The sequence below is a fragment of the Oratosquilla oratoria genome, chromosome 17 (genome assembly GCF_046742065.1).
Source record: "Oratosquilla oratoria isolate Oo_2021 chromosome 17, ASM4674206v1, whole genome shotgun sequence".
Taxonomy (NCBI): domain Eukaryota; kingdom Metazoa; phylum Arthropoda; class Malacostraca; order Stomatopoda; family Squillidae; genus Oratosquilla; species Oratosquilla oratoria.
This window is the reverse complement of record NC_134793.1, coordinates 18,760,425-18,772,424: the sequence shown is the minus strand read 5'-3', so window position 1 is coordinate 18,772,424 and position 12,000 is coordinate 18,760,425. Positions and strand designations below refer to the sequence as shown.

The 12,000-nt window shown below is 39.5% G+C and overlaps 3 non-coding genes across 3 annotated transcripts; all 3 read left to right on the top strand.

Annotated features, from left to right (window-relative positions):
* The first annotated feature begins 1,748 nt into the window (after positions 1-1,748).
* TRNAG-GCC (transfer RNA glycine (anticodon GCC)) lies at positions 1,749-1,819 on the top strand. The gene has a single exon. It is a non-coding gene; the product is annotated as a tRNA-Gly (tRNA).
* Positions 1,820-4,157: 2,338 nt separating this feature from the next.
* On the top strand, positions 4,158-4,228 carry TRNAG-GCC (transfer RNA glycine (anticodon GCC)). The gene has a single exon. It is a non-coding gene; the product is annotated as a tRNA-Gly (tRNA).
* A 5,314-nt stretch (positions 4,229-9,542) lies between these two features.
* On the top strand, positions 9,543-9,614 carry TRNAD-GUC (transfer RNA aspartic acid (anticodon GUC)). Its single transcript has one exon. It is a non-coding gene; the product is annotated as a tRNA-Asp (tRNA).
* Positions 9,615-12,000: the final 2,386 nt, after the last annotated feature.

Sequence of the window (12,000 nt, the reverse complement as noted above, 5' to 3'; positions counted from 1 at the left end):
TAACTTATAAATATAACGAAATACGTGACAACCGGCAAAATTTCAAACACATCCTGGATTTCTGGTGGGGGGGAGCCTTGCAACCCCCTCCGCGTGTGTTGCTAAGATTAAGTCTTAGCAACACACGTGCTCAAGCTGAAGAGCAGCTGTCAATTTCAATTCACATACTGTACATGTGTACACATATGTATATATTACATATATTGTGAGTGTGTGCGCGCGTACATAATTTATAAAAATGGCAGGTGATCTGATAATATGCTGGCTACCACTAATGAAAATAGAAACACCAAACTCACAAGAGTTTTCGTGTATTTCAAATCTTCAAGGAAGATATAAGATGCGAAATACGCGAAAGCGCCTAGGAATTTCGTATTTTATTTTCCTTAATGGTAATCAGCATATATGTGTGTGTGTGTGTGTGTGTATTGTACAAATATGCATACAAATGGAGGGTCACTCAGGTCTTGGCTCATCTGTAGAACCTTGGAAGGCCTTTGCTCCTCATGGAAGATAGTAGGTCTTCCACTGGTGAAAGGCTCCCGATGCCGTAGGATTCCTACAAACTATCTCCACCCTGAAGTCCCGCCGCCCGCTGGTTTACAAAATCCGTTAGTGTCCCGTAGAGATCTCAGTTCTCTTCTAATATGTATCCTGCTACAAGGTATCTCATGCTGGCATGCCTGGCAATAAACAGGCCGGCAAGGCAACTCGAAAGGCAGCATCCTTCTCTTTTCTGTGTTTCCACTGGACTACCACTAAAATGCAACTACCCAGTCCTTCGGTCTACGTTGTTGAGCATATGACAAAGACGCTGGGGGCAATTACCAAGAACATTAGAAACTGATAAGCACACACCCATGGTTGCTCTCACATCAACATATCTGATGTTTTGAAACAGTACTGGTACGCCTAAGAATAGGACAATCCTGCTTCACCTATGATCATCCCATCACAGGAAATCATCCTCCTGCCTGCCAGTGCAAAGCTCCCTTCACCATATCACAAACACTACCATAATATCCGATGATGCCCCTTCATACAACAATATTACACCAAATACACAAATTCATCCCAACACACCGTCCTCCATAAAACAAGACTCCTAAGCAACCTACCCTTGACTGACCAGACAGATTCGTGAAATATGAAGTAATGTACGGTGGCGGCGCGAAATCGGTTATAACGATAGAAGCGCCGGAAAACTCACAATTCTTTCATATTCTTTTCTACCCCCATCTCTACTATCTCGCTTCCCCTCATTTGTAGCACTGTGTGACTTTATCGTTTTAATTTTTATGCACTGATGATTTGTTGCCGGATTAGTGATTTGTTTAGGTCTTCCCCGTGTGTGTAGGAATTACCTGCACGTTATGAACGTTTTATTAAACTGACTTAAGAGATGAAGTGTCTCCGCTAACCAGTTCGTGGAACAGAAACGGGTTAAGAAATGTCTTGTGTGTAATTTACCTTGCTCTTGGGTCACGTGTTCGACAGCTATTACCTTCCAGAATTAGAGGTCAGAGTTTATATGTGCCCCGATCTATGGGTAATGGGTGTGTGATGAGCTTAAGGTGTTGACTTTGTGGCGCTCCACGGATTCATATATGACGCCCACTGATTTCTCTCTTACGCTAGACAATTTTATTAAACTAAAATTGAATATTCGGGGTGTAATTGAATCATAATCTATAATTGATCGTCAGAGTGACAAACTATCATATAAATGTGAGTAGGTCTAAGGAGCCGCATCGGTGGTTCAGTGGTAGAATTCTCGCCTGCCACGCGGGAGGCCCGGGTTCGATTCCCGGCCGATGCATGTTTTAATACATACAGAGTTGATTGTGCGGCACCTGTGCTTCATGAATTATTTAATTATCTGTTGTACCACAGAACTACAAACTTTATACGCGTTCGCACAAGCACAAAAAGAGATGGGGGACATCTAGTAGTATGGATTGATAGAATATGAAGAAAATATAAAATGGAATATTGGAAGAACGTTAAGAAATACAGGTTTCCACATGATGCATTAGTTTATGGAGTGAATTAGATGAAATGACGGAGATCAATAACATATATGATATTAAGAGAAATTTTGATGAATAAAGATAAACGGGATCCTATGAACATGAATCCTGCATTTTACAATTATGTAAATACCCACGAACGTGTGTTTGTGTCTCACCACGATCTTGGAGCACTTATTGGCCTCGCGATCGAGAGCTCAGAACTCATGGTCCGATCCATAGGGTAATGCTGGTACCTTATTTTCTCAGATGCGCGTGTAAATACACATTTGTATATCTTTTGAAATGTCAGAAATGTAAAGTACCTGCAGAGGATCAATACGGAAAGAATATGACGACAAATATACTAATTCGGTCCTGATGTAGGGGAAATGTCTTTAAATTACCCCGAACGTTAATATCAGGGATATTTCAGGGACGCTTGCCCCTTTTTTTTTTTTATAAGTATTTGTTCAAGGGGGTGCGCAGTTCACTTGCCTTCGACGTCGCAGGACTCTATGACAAAGTCACTTCTAGTTAATCTCACTCTAATGACTCCAATCTAATCCTACCTTCCTACCTTAGCTAATTGTTCTCCATATTTCCTCCACTGGACTTTTCTCTCATTTCCCCTCGTTTTCTCGACACTGTCACGTCCCCCTCGGCCGACGCCCTTTCATCCCCCTTCTACAGGGTGACCTTTGACCCCGTGCCGGGGTGCCAACCGCACACCTATACCCGCACCACATTCACACCACAGTATTTTATTGTACTTCTGTTTTTATTTTATTGTTATTACCATTATGTTATTATCATTATTATTGCTATTACAATTATTATTTATTTTTTATCAATTTGTTTATTTTTCTTTCAACTGTACTTTATGTAAAACACCAAGTTGGTAATTTTTTTCTCGTCTTTTTGGTGGTACTTCTTTCTATAATTGCAAAATCCAAACCCTCTCGTGTGAGGGTTTAAGTTGAGAATGTGACACATGACCATAGTCCAGATCCTGTTATCCTTTTAGTGATCCCTTTTCTCCTCTGCCAGGTAAGTATTCCCGGACCTTGCATGTACGGCGCTAAGGTGATAACTGCATTGGCATCGAGACTCAGGTTTCATTATAGTGTTTCATATAAATATACGAATATATATATATATATATATATATATATATATATATATATATATATATATATATATATATCAGTATATGCGTAGACCACATTGTTATGACAATCTCCTGCGCCAGGTAAGTATTCCTAGGTATGACATTGCCAACGAGGCCCAAATTAGTTTTATATTACTTTTGTATGCATATGTCATAAGTATTATTTTATATTGATATCTTTATGTTTTTAAGATTTCATTTTACAGGTGCAGGAGAATTAAACTAAGAGAATAGCTAAAATTGCAACGCTATAAACTCAACCATGTTTTCACTTTTTCGCCCCCAAGATGCATAGTCCTTTGTCATGATTTCTGAACTTCCACTCACACGTTTGACATCAAAATTATCCTTAAATTCACACTCGCATTATTGCCAAAGTATTTTGTACGTGTACGAATGTTTATGTATGAATTTATTCATATATACACGTGTAAATGGATATATGTAAGAGGTAGGAGAACAGGTGTTGCGGTGTTAGAAGATTGCGTAAGAGGTCTATCCTCTCAGTCGAGGGGGTCCACCGCTGTTACCAGACCTTGGGTGTCCTTTCAGGATGCCCACTTGATTTGGTATGGCATTAAGGGTCCTACATATGGTGTAGCCAGGTACTGGGACTTCGTCTGACACAGATTTTAGGAATTTGTCTAAAGTTCGTCGGTTACGTCCCCAAGTACTGTCGATGGGATGGGTAGATGAACAAAGCAAAATAAGTACCTTTACTCATAAGATTTGTTTGCGGCCTCTGAAATGGAGCTCCCTGAGCCTAGGAAAATATGGGATTATAAATACAAAACTATGACAGTTTTAGCAAAAAGAAAAATATTGAGAAAAAGGAGAACTACTCTTCTCGTCACTTGATCATGAGGTACCATATTGATACTGGTAGCTAAGTGACTAGAAGAATGTGTACTCTTAAGAGAAACATGGAATAATGTTCGGCAGTCTTAATAAAATCGCCATGGGCAAATTGTAGCGGAGCATCGGTGGTTCAGTGGTAGAATTCTCGCCTGCCACGCGGGAGGCCCGGGTTCGATTCCCGGCCGATGCATACTTTTAGATGCACTTTCCCTGCATGAACAGTTGTCGAAGATATACATATTTTTGTGCTAAGAGTATCCTTTTAACTTGTGTTAAAATAATCTTATTGGAAGTCACTACAAAAAGTCCGATTTACGAGGGGTGGGGGGTGATCTAGCCTTTATTGAGTATGTTAAAGTGATCCCAAGCGACACTTTTGGCAATTTGCCACAACACAAGAAATAAATTTTCCCTAAAATTTATTTGAATTTATTGTCCACAATGCTATGATTATTATTGCGTTATCTGGCAAAATTTCCGTTGGTAAAACCCTTGGAAGATCGATAATTTAATTGAAAGTTTAACGAGCTATATAAGTCGTGAGGCTCGTCCACATTTGGAATATGCTGTTTCCGTATGGTGACCGAATCTCATTAAAGACATTGACAGATTAGAAAAAGCACAACGGCGAGCCACAAAACTGATTCCAAATATAAACAATAATTCATACTAAAATCGACTAAAACATTAATCCGTTTTCCTTAAAAAAACAAAAAAACAAACAGACTCAGATGTGACTTAATACAGGTTTTTAAAATTCTACAGGGAATTGACATCAAAAGTGACAAAATTTTCACACTGAATGATAATTGGACAAGAAACAATGGTCTCAAACTGTCTGAAAATAGATTCAATTTGGAAGTGGGTAGAAACAACTTCGCCAACCGTGTAGTTAATGAATGTAATAAACTTAATGCAGATGCAGTGCAATGTAGTTCAGTTCGAAGCTTTAAGAATCATTTAGATAAGCACCTAAGCAAGATGCTTTAATGACTATGATTTAATATTTATTTTGTTACCATTTGGTTATTATTTGCTCGATTCACATTTATTATTAGTTATGTGGCTATTATTTACCTGCTTGTTTATTATTTGATTATATGCATTTATTTATGTATTGTATTGATTACATTATTATAGCTTTTATTTATATTTTTCGCATCCTATCTAGATATGGACCAAAAGGTCTCCTGCCGGCATGGTCCGCCTTTGTAATCCTTTGTAGTACTTGGGTTTGTCCAATTCAGAATTTATTTATTTTTAAACATCTTGGCCAATTTCCTAGAAGGAAGACTAATACCTTATCTAAGTTTCGTCTTCAGGCATGCTACAAAATCTCGCCTCGTGTCTATGTAAGATTTCTATCATTTGGGTCGCCAGTATCCTTTCAGTTTTGTAACAGTATTGTGAATTTTATTTTCAAGTTTATGAAGACTATGACTAACAGCATCAAAATGATTAATTATATTTATCTTTCCCCGTGATTTGGCAGTGTGTCTGGGCCATAAGAACACAATGTGCCAAATAAAGAAGGGAAAAGTCATATATCACTGTTAGTGTTGCATATTGTCATTTGTAATAGTTTAGAATTATGAGGACTAAAGGATCATTAGCTACATTAATAACCTGTGCAATTAATGGTTTGTTAATTGTTTAATTGTTGGTTTAAAAAGATTTCTGTCTCCCGAAATTTCGAAACATTATCATGAAATTCTCATGGTAAAAATAGTTCAATTTAATATGTTACGATTGATAGGCACCACGGATTAAGTATACACACAAGCGCGCGTCCGCACACTAAAGGGAATCGACAAATTGAGGTCCGAGTCTTCAGTCTGACATACGAAGAAAATGTTGACTAAACGAATGAAAAGAAAACGTGAAAATAAGAAAAGTGTATACAAAGAAAAAATACCGCCTCCCCGGCGGGGAATCCAACCCCGGTCTCCCGCGTGACAGGCGGGGATACTCGCCACTATACTACCGAGGAATGGCCGATGCTAGAATGAAATTTATCAATGAATACATGATATTTAAAGGGATAATTAGTGTTTAAACTTATCTTAAAAATAACAATGCGCCTCCCCGGCGGGGAATCGAACCCCGGTCTCCCGCGTGACAGGCGGGGATACTCACCACTATACTACCGAGGAATAGCTGTTACAGTTCTGAAAATTCCCAACGAATATGTGAAATTTAACTGAAGCGAGAGTGATGCAAAAAGTAATTGGAAAACATTGTGCCTCCCCGGCGGGGAATCGAACCCCGGTCTCCCGCGTGACAGGCGGGGATACTCACCACTATACTACCGAGGAATAGCATCAAGTTTACTGATTTTTATTTTTAAGGAATATATGAAATTCAACTGAAGTATTGTTAAATGCACTACTTGAAAAATGCTGTAGCCTCCCCGGCGGGGAATCGAACCCCGGTCTCCCGCGTGACAGGCGGGGATACTCACCACTATACTACCGAGGAATGGCCTTGGAATAAGTAATTTTTTTAATATATTAAATTAACTGAAGTAATGCTTAATGTACTACTAGGAAAATGCTGTTGCCTCCCCGGCACGGAAACAAACACCAGTCTCCCAAGTAATAGAAGGGGATACCACTATTCTACCGAGGAATGGTTGGTAGGATACTCAGGACTCACAAAGGACATGTGAAATTTAAGTGAAACGAAAATGGGATGCATGTGATACTTATAAAACATTGTGCCTCCCCGGCGGGGAATCGAACCCCGGTCTCCCGCGTGACAGGCGGGGATACTCACCACTATACTACCGAGGAATAGCTGTTACGGCTCTGAGAATTCCGAAGTAATATGTAAAATTTAACTGAAATAAGAGTGATGCAAAAAGTAATTAGATAACAATGCTGCCTCCCCGGCGGGGAATCGAACCCCGGTCTCCCGCGTGACAGGCGGGGATACTCACCACTATACTACCGAGGAATGACCTTCAGTTGCTTGATTTTTTTTTAAAGAAATATATGAAATTTAATTGAAGTTATGCTAAATGCACTAATTGGAAAATGCTATTGCCTCCCCGGCGGGGAATCGAACCCCGGTCTCCCGCGTGACAGGCGGGGATACTCACCACTATACTACCGAGGAATAGCCTTCAATTAATGATTTTTTTTTCAATGAATATACGAAATTTAACAAGTAATGGTAAAAGGTACTACTTAGAAAATGCTGTTACCTCCCCGGCGGGGAATCTAACCCCGGTCTCCCGCGTGACAGGCGGGGATACCACTATACTACCGAGGAATGGCTATAAGCAGGATATTCAGGACTCACAAGGGTCATGTGAAATTTATGTGAAACAAAAATTGGATGCATAATTAGTGATATAAAACATTGTGCCTCCCCGGCGGGGAATCGAACCCCGGTCTCCCGCGTGACAGGCGGGGATACTCACCACTATACTACCGAGGAATAGCTGGCACGATACTCAGGACTCACAACCAACATGTGAAATTTATGTGAAACGAAAATTGGATGCATTATTGTGATATAAAACATTGTGCCTCCCCGGCGGGGAATCGAACCCCGGTCTCCCGCGTGACAGGCGGGGATACTCACCACTATACTACCGAGGAATGGCTGACAGATAGTGAAAAATCACAAAGAATATGTGAAATTTAACTGATAATATTTATGCTTAATGATTTCAAAAGTTATGCCTCCCCGGCGGGGAATCGAACCCCGGTCTCCCGCGTGACAGGCGGGGATACTCACCACTATACTACCGAGGAATAGCTGGCAGATCATTGAAATATTTCAAGCAATAGGTGAAATATAATTAAGAATAAAGTGGACGCTAAATTAAACTTGTTTTGCTTTTAATTTTACTAGAATGTTATGACACATGCAGCCTCTCTTTAACGGGTTAGCAGCAATACATCTTGGCATATTCCACGTAAATATAACTTAAAGGAAGGAGTTGCATAACAGAATTTAGGTTTAATTGAATGAGTTGTTGAAGGCTAATTATCAATATATGACATATATGTGCCAAATTCATTTATATATGAATAGGTATATGTATGTATATATAATTTTGTTTTGATTCGCTGTTTGGAAACCGACAGCTACTAGAAATGATGATCTGTGGATTTTTATTGTATTAGCGTGGGGCTGTTTCTGTCCCTGACTGAAAGTTGTAAGATGAGAGAGGCAGTTGCCTGTTGCCAGCTTTTGGTGTGTGAAGAGTGCAAGAAATACAGAGGAAATTTATCTTTGATCCAGTCCGGAGATAGTGTCAGCCACTCATGGCTGCACCTCATAATTGAAGTGAGAGGATTCACACATTTTTAAAATGAGCTCCGCTGTCTATTTGTCAAGACCGACACAAGCATGTGCCCGTTGTTTGTCCTTATATATACTATGTGTGTGTATTTTGTGTAAGTTTACAAAAAGGGGGGTACATAGATAACTACACATCCTTTAGAAATAATGAAAATTATATCTAAAAAAAATCACTCGTTTTTACTTACAGAAAGGTATTTTCTTCCTCTATTGGGATTACCCCTGACGTCATGGATACACCCAACCAGGTATTATGGTGTCGATATTTATGTTGTTGGGCTAAGATCCTTCAAATAACGTGTGCCCCCTGTCTCGTACCACTGTGAACCATGGACACTGAATGCCGGCTTGAAGAAAGATTTCGACGTTTTTATTACCAGGTGCCTTTGGAGAATCATGATGTATCGCTGGAATGATTTTGTATCAACTCAAAGACTGTACTCCAAGACTTGCTTTAGGCCTAATGCCAGCATAATTCGTGAACGTCAACTCTGGCTATATGGGCACGTGGCATGTTTATCTCATGTTGATCCCACTCACAGGGTTATCTCTATAAGAATCCTCGATGGAGGGTGCCCCCGCAGAATTCATGGTTGAGAAAAGTTTACCAAAACTTTCGATGGTTTGGAGTGGGAAGGGTGACTGCATGGGAGCTTGTCTGGAAAAGCCGTGGGGGCTTGCGACGGCGTGTGAAGCAACACTCCCACCCACGCGAATGCTCCCACTTAAATTTATTAACTTTTCTCTGTCCTTGAACCCAAACTTAAAAAAAAACAATGATCAGTTGACTAAAACCGTTTGGCAGTAACCGTACTGAATTCTTCAACGATGATATTCCAATGGGTTGATATAGATCTGAACACTTTAAGGACTGATATTGGCAAGAATAAGACCACTAAACACAACACCGCCCAAGCAAATTGTTGGTATTAGCTTATGGTGACCAAGGATAGAAGCGCTGGTAAATTATCCCTATTGTGACCCTACAATTCTGGTCATATATAACCACTTCAGCTCTCATTCGGGAGAGTGAAACTGTCGATCATGAGACCACGTGGTCCAAGATGATGGTGAACCTCACCTTCCTTCCCCCAAGAACTCTTCTGTTCGGGAAGCACCGGAATGAAGCGACGTTTATCCAGTATGTAAAATCTATATATTTCCTATTTTAAGTAAATCGCATAGGCCATTCCTCGGTAGTATAGTGGTGAGTATCCCCGCCTGTCACGCGGGAGACCGGGGTTCGATTCCCCGCCGGGGAGGCTACAGCATTTTCTGCCAAAGAGTGGAACCCTAATGCTGTCTCTAGACTATAGCTACAATAGCTGAATCGCCAATGACTAGGTTATGATGGCAGGAACTCAGGATTGTGACAAATCTAATGTGGTTCTGCGGAACGTCCCCGTGTTCTGTAGGTCTTATTAGAGGTTTGGATAGACCGAATAGTATAGATGAGTAGTTATATGTATTTTTTATGTTTATAAGAATTAAATCCATTGTAGTGTACAACAGAATATATATGCATGTATATATATATATATATACGGTTAGCATAAGCGTATATGTACGTAAATACAATCATTATATTATAATATACATGTGTGTGCGCGCGCTCGTTTGCGCACATACATATTTATATCATAAAGCTTTTACCTCCTTAGAAGGGAGTGGTCACATCAGAGCATACACCCACCCGACATTCTTCCCACTCCTATCCAAATATCACTAGTTTTTCCCCTCCTACTTAGTATCTCAAAGATGAAGGGCCATATATATATATATATATATATATATATATATATATATATATATATATATATATAATATATATATGTGTGTGTGTATAAATATGTACGTGGATATATGTGTGTGTGTTTCGTAATTTTTTTCATAGGGTCAGTCAAGAAGGAAGCCTTTTTCGTCCAAGACAAATATATAGTATATGGCGGATATGTTGACGATACATTTATCATGTCCTCACCAACGCACGAAAGAGAACCACTCCGTAAACTGCTAGAACAACAGGATTAAGATTCATCACTGAAGAAGACGTCAATGGTTCCCTTCCGTTTCTCGACGTACAAACGCTTCTCCACATCAGTCTATAAGCCACCAACCATGAGTTTTGTCTTAACGGGGAGAGTGTTTCCAACGCTAGAGACAACACCATCAGAGCCTTCTTCAGGAAGGCATTTGCCCACTGCTTAAGCTGGACCTCTACCCAAGCTGACAAAAACAGAGCCACTCAACTTCTTGCAAATAACGGACATTCTAACCAGGACTGTCAACGTGTCCTGAAAAAGTCCTGAACAATTGGTACAACGGACCTCCCAACACAATAGCAGGCGAAGGTGTGGTCTTGACCCTGTTCCACTGCGCCCAAATGTCCACAGGATATAAGGAAGACGCGAAGATTAAAAACAGAATTATTCAATGAAACATAAAACCTAAGAATGAGCATGACAAATTACGTTTTTCAATATACTACCGCAATATATATATATATATATTTATATATATATTGTAACGTAATATTAGATATTACGTCATATGTGTAATTATGTTATAGAATTGTGTTCCTTTGTATTACATAACTATGTTCATATTTCTTGTCTATGTATGTATTGTAACAATGTTAAGCAGTAACGCCCGTCCACTATATGTAATCTTGCCTACGTGCGGAGAGGTGCGCACTCTTGTAGAACAAACAGACAAGCGAAATCCTGAATAGTTCGGAGCGCACAGATTTGACAGTTACTAAATAAATAGATTGTTCAAGCGAGTCGAGGGTCCTAAAACGACCCATGTTGACGTGTGTTAACTTACCCTCCTCCTCACCCGCACACTCACCCGGAAGTATTCCGTTTCCGGTCCAATGGTATATAAGCGGTGGTATTCGCTGACTCCTTGTCATATTCCCACATATTGATCTCTTGATAAAAACTAGAAGGTTTAGATTCATGAGACGATGGGTGTGAAGTGATCACCCTTTTTGCCTACATTACGTGTCTGATATACATTGCATTACTTTACTTATATTTGTACTTATTACTTATTCTGATGCATGTTCCTGATCTCTTTGTACTTAGATAGTACCATATTGTATACTTATCTTGTGTTTCTTATTTGAACGATAATTTCCATATTCTTATAATCATGTAACGGTCCCATTGACCCTACTGCCCATTCTCTTTTGTGTTGATTGCCTGTAAATATTTTCCATTAATAATTTCGTTTACTAGTTTTATCGCTAGTTTAATATTCCTTTCCTGGAATCTTCTTTGTTACCTTTACTTCTAGTCTTACGAATTATCTAGGCCCTGGCCAGATAGTTCAGTCCTACAGTGGCTTCTAGAAGTGAGCTGGTTCTTAAGCACTTAGACGTTATACGTAACGTCTCTTCACATACCAGCCGCCCGTAACAAAGTGGCGACCTTGCCAGGATATTGGATCAGGTATTTAACACATTCTTTTAGAGATGGATGATATAATTAAAGAATTCGTTCAAAATCCCAAGGTAAGTTTCTTAAAGAAACAAACTAAAGACACTTTGATAGAAATAGGCAAGCACTTTGGAGTAGACATTGATACAAGTTTACGAAAGAAAAAAATACTTCAGGAACTTGTTGAAAATCTGATCGAAGATGA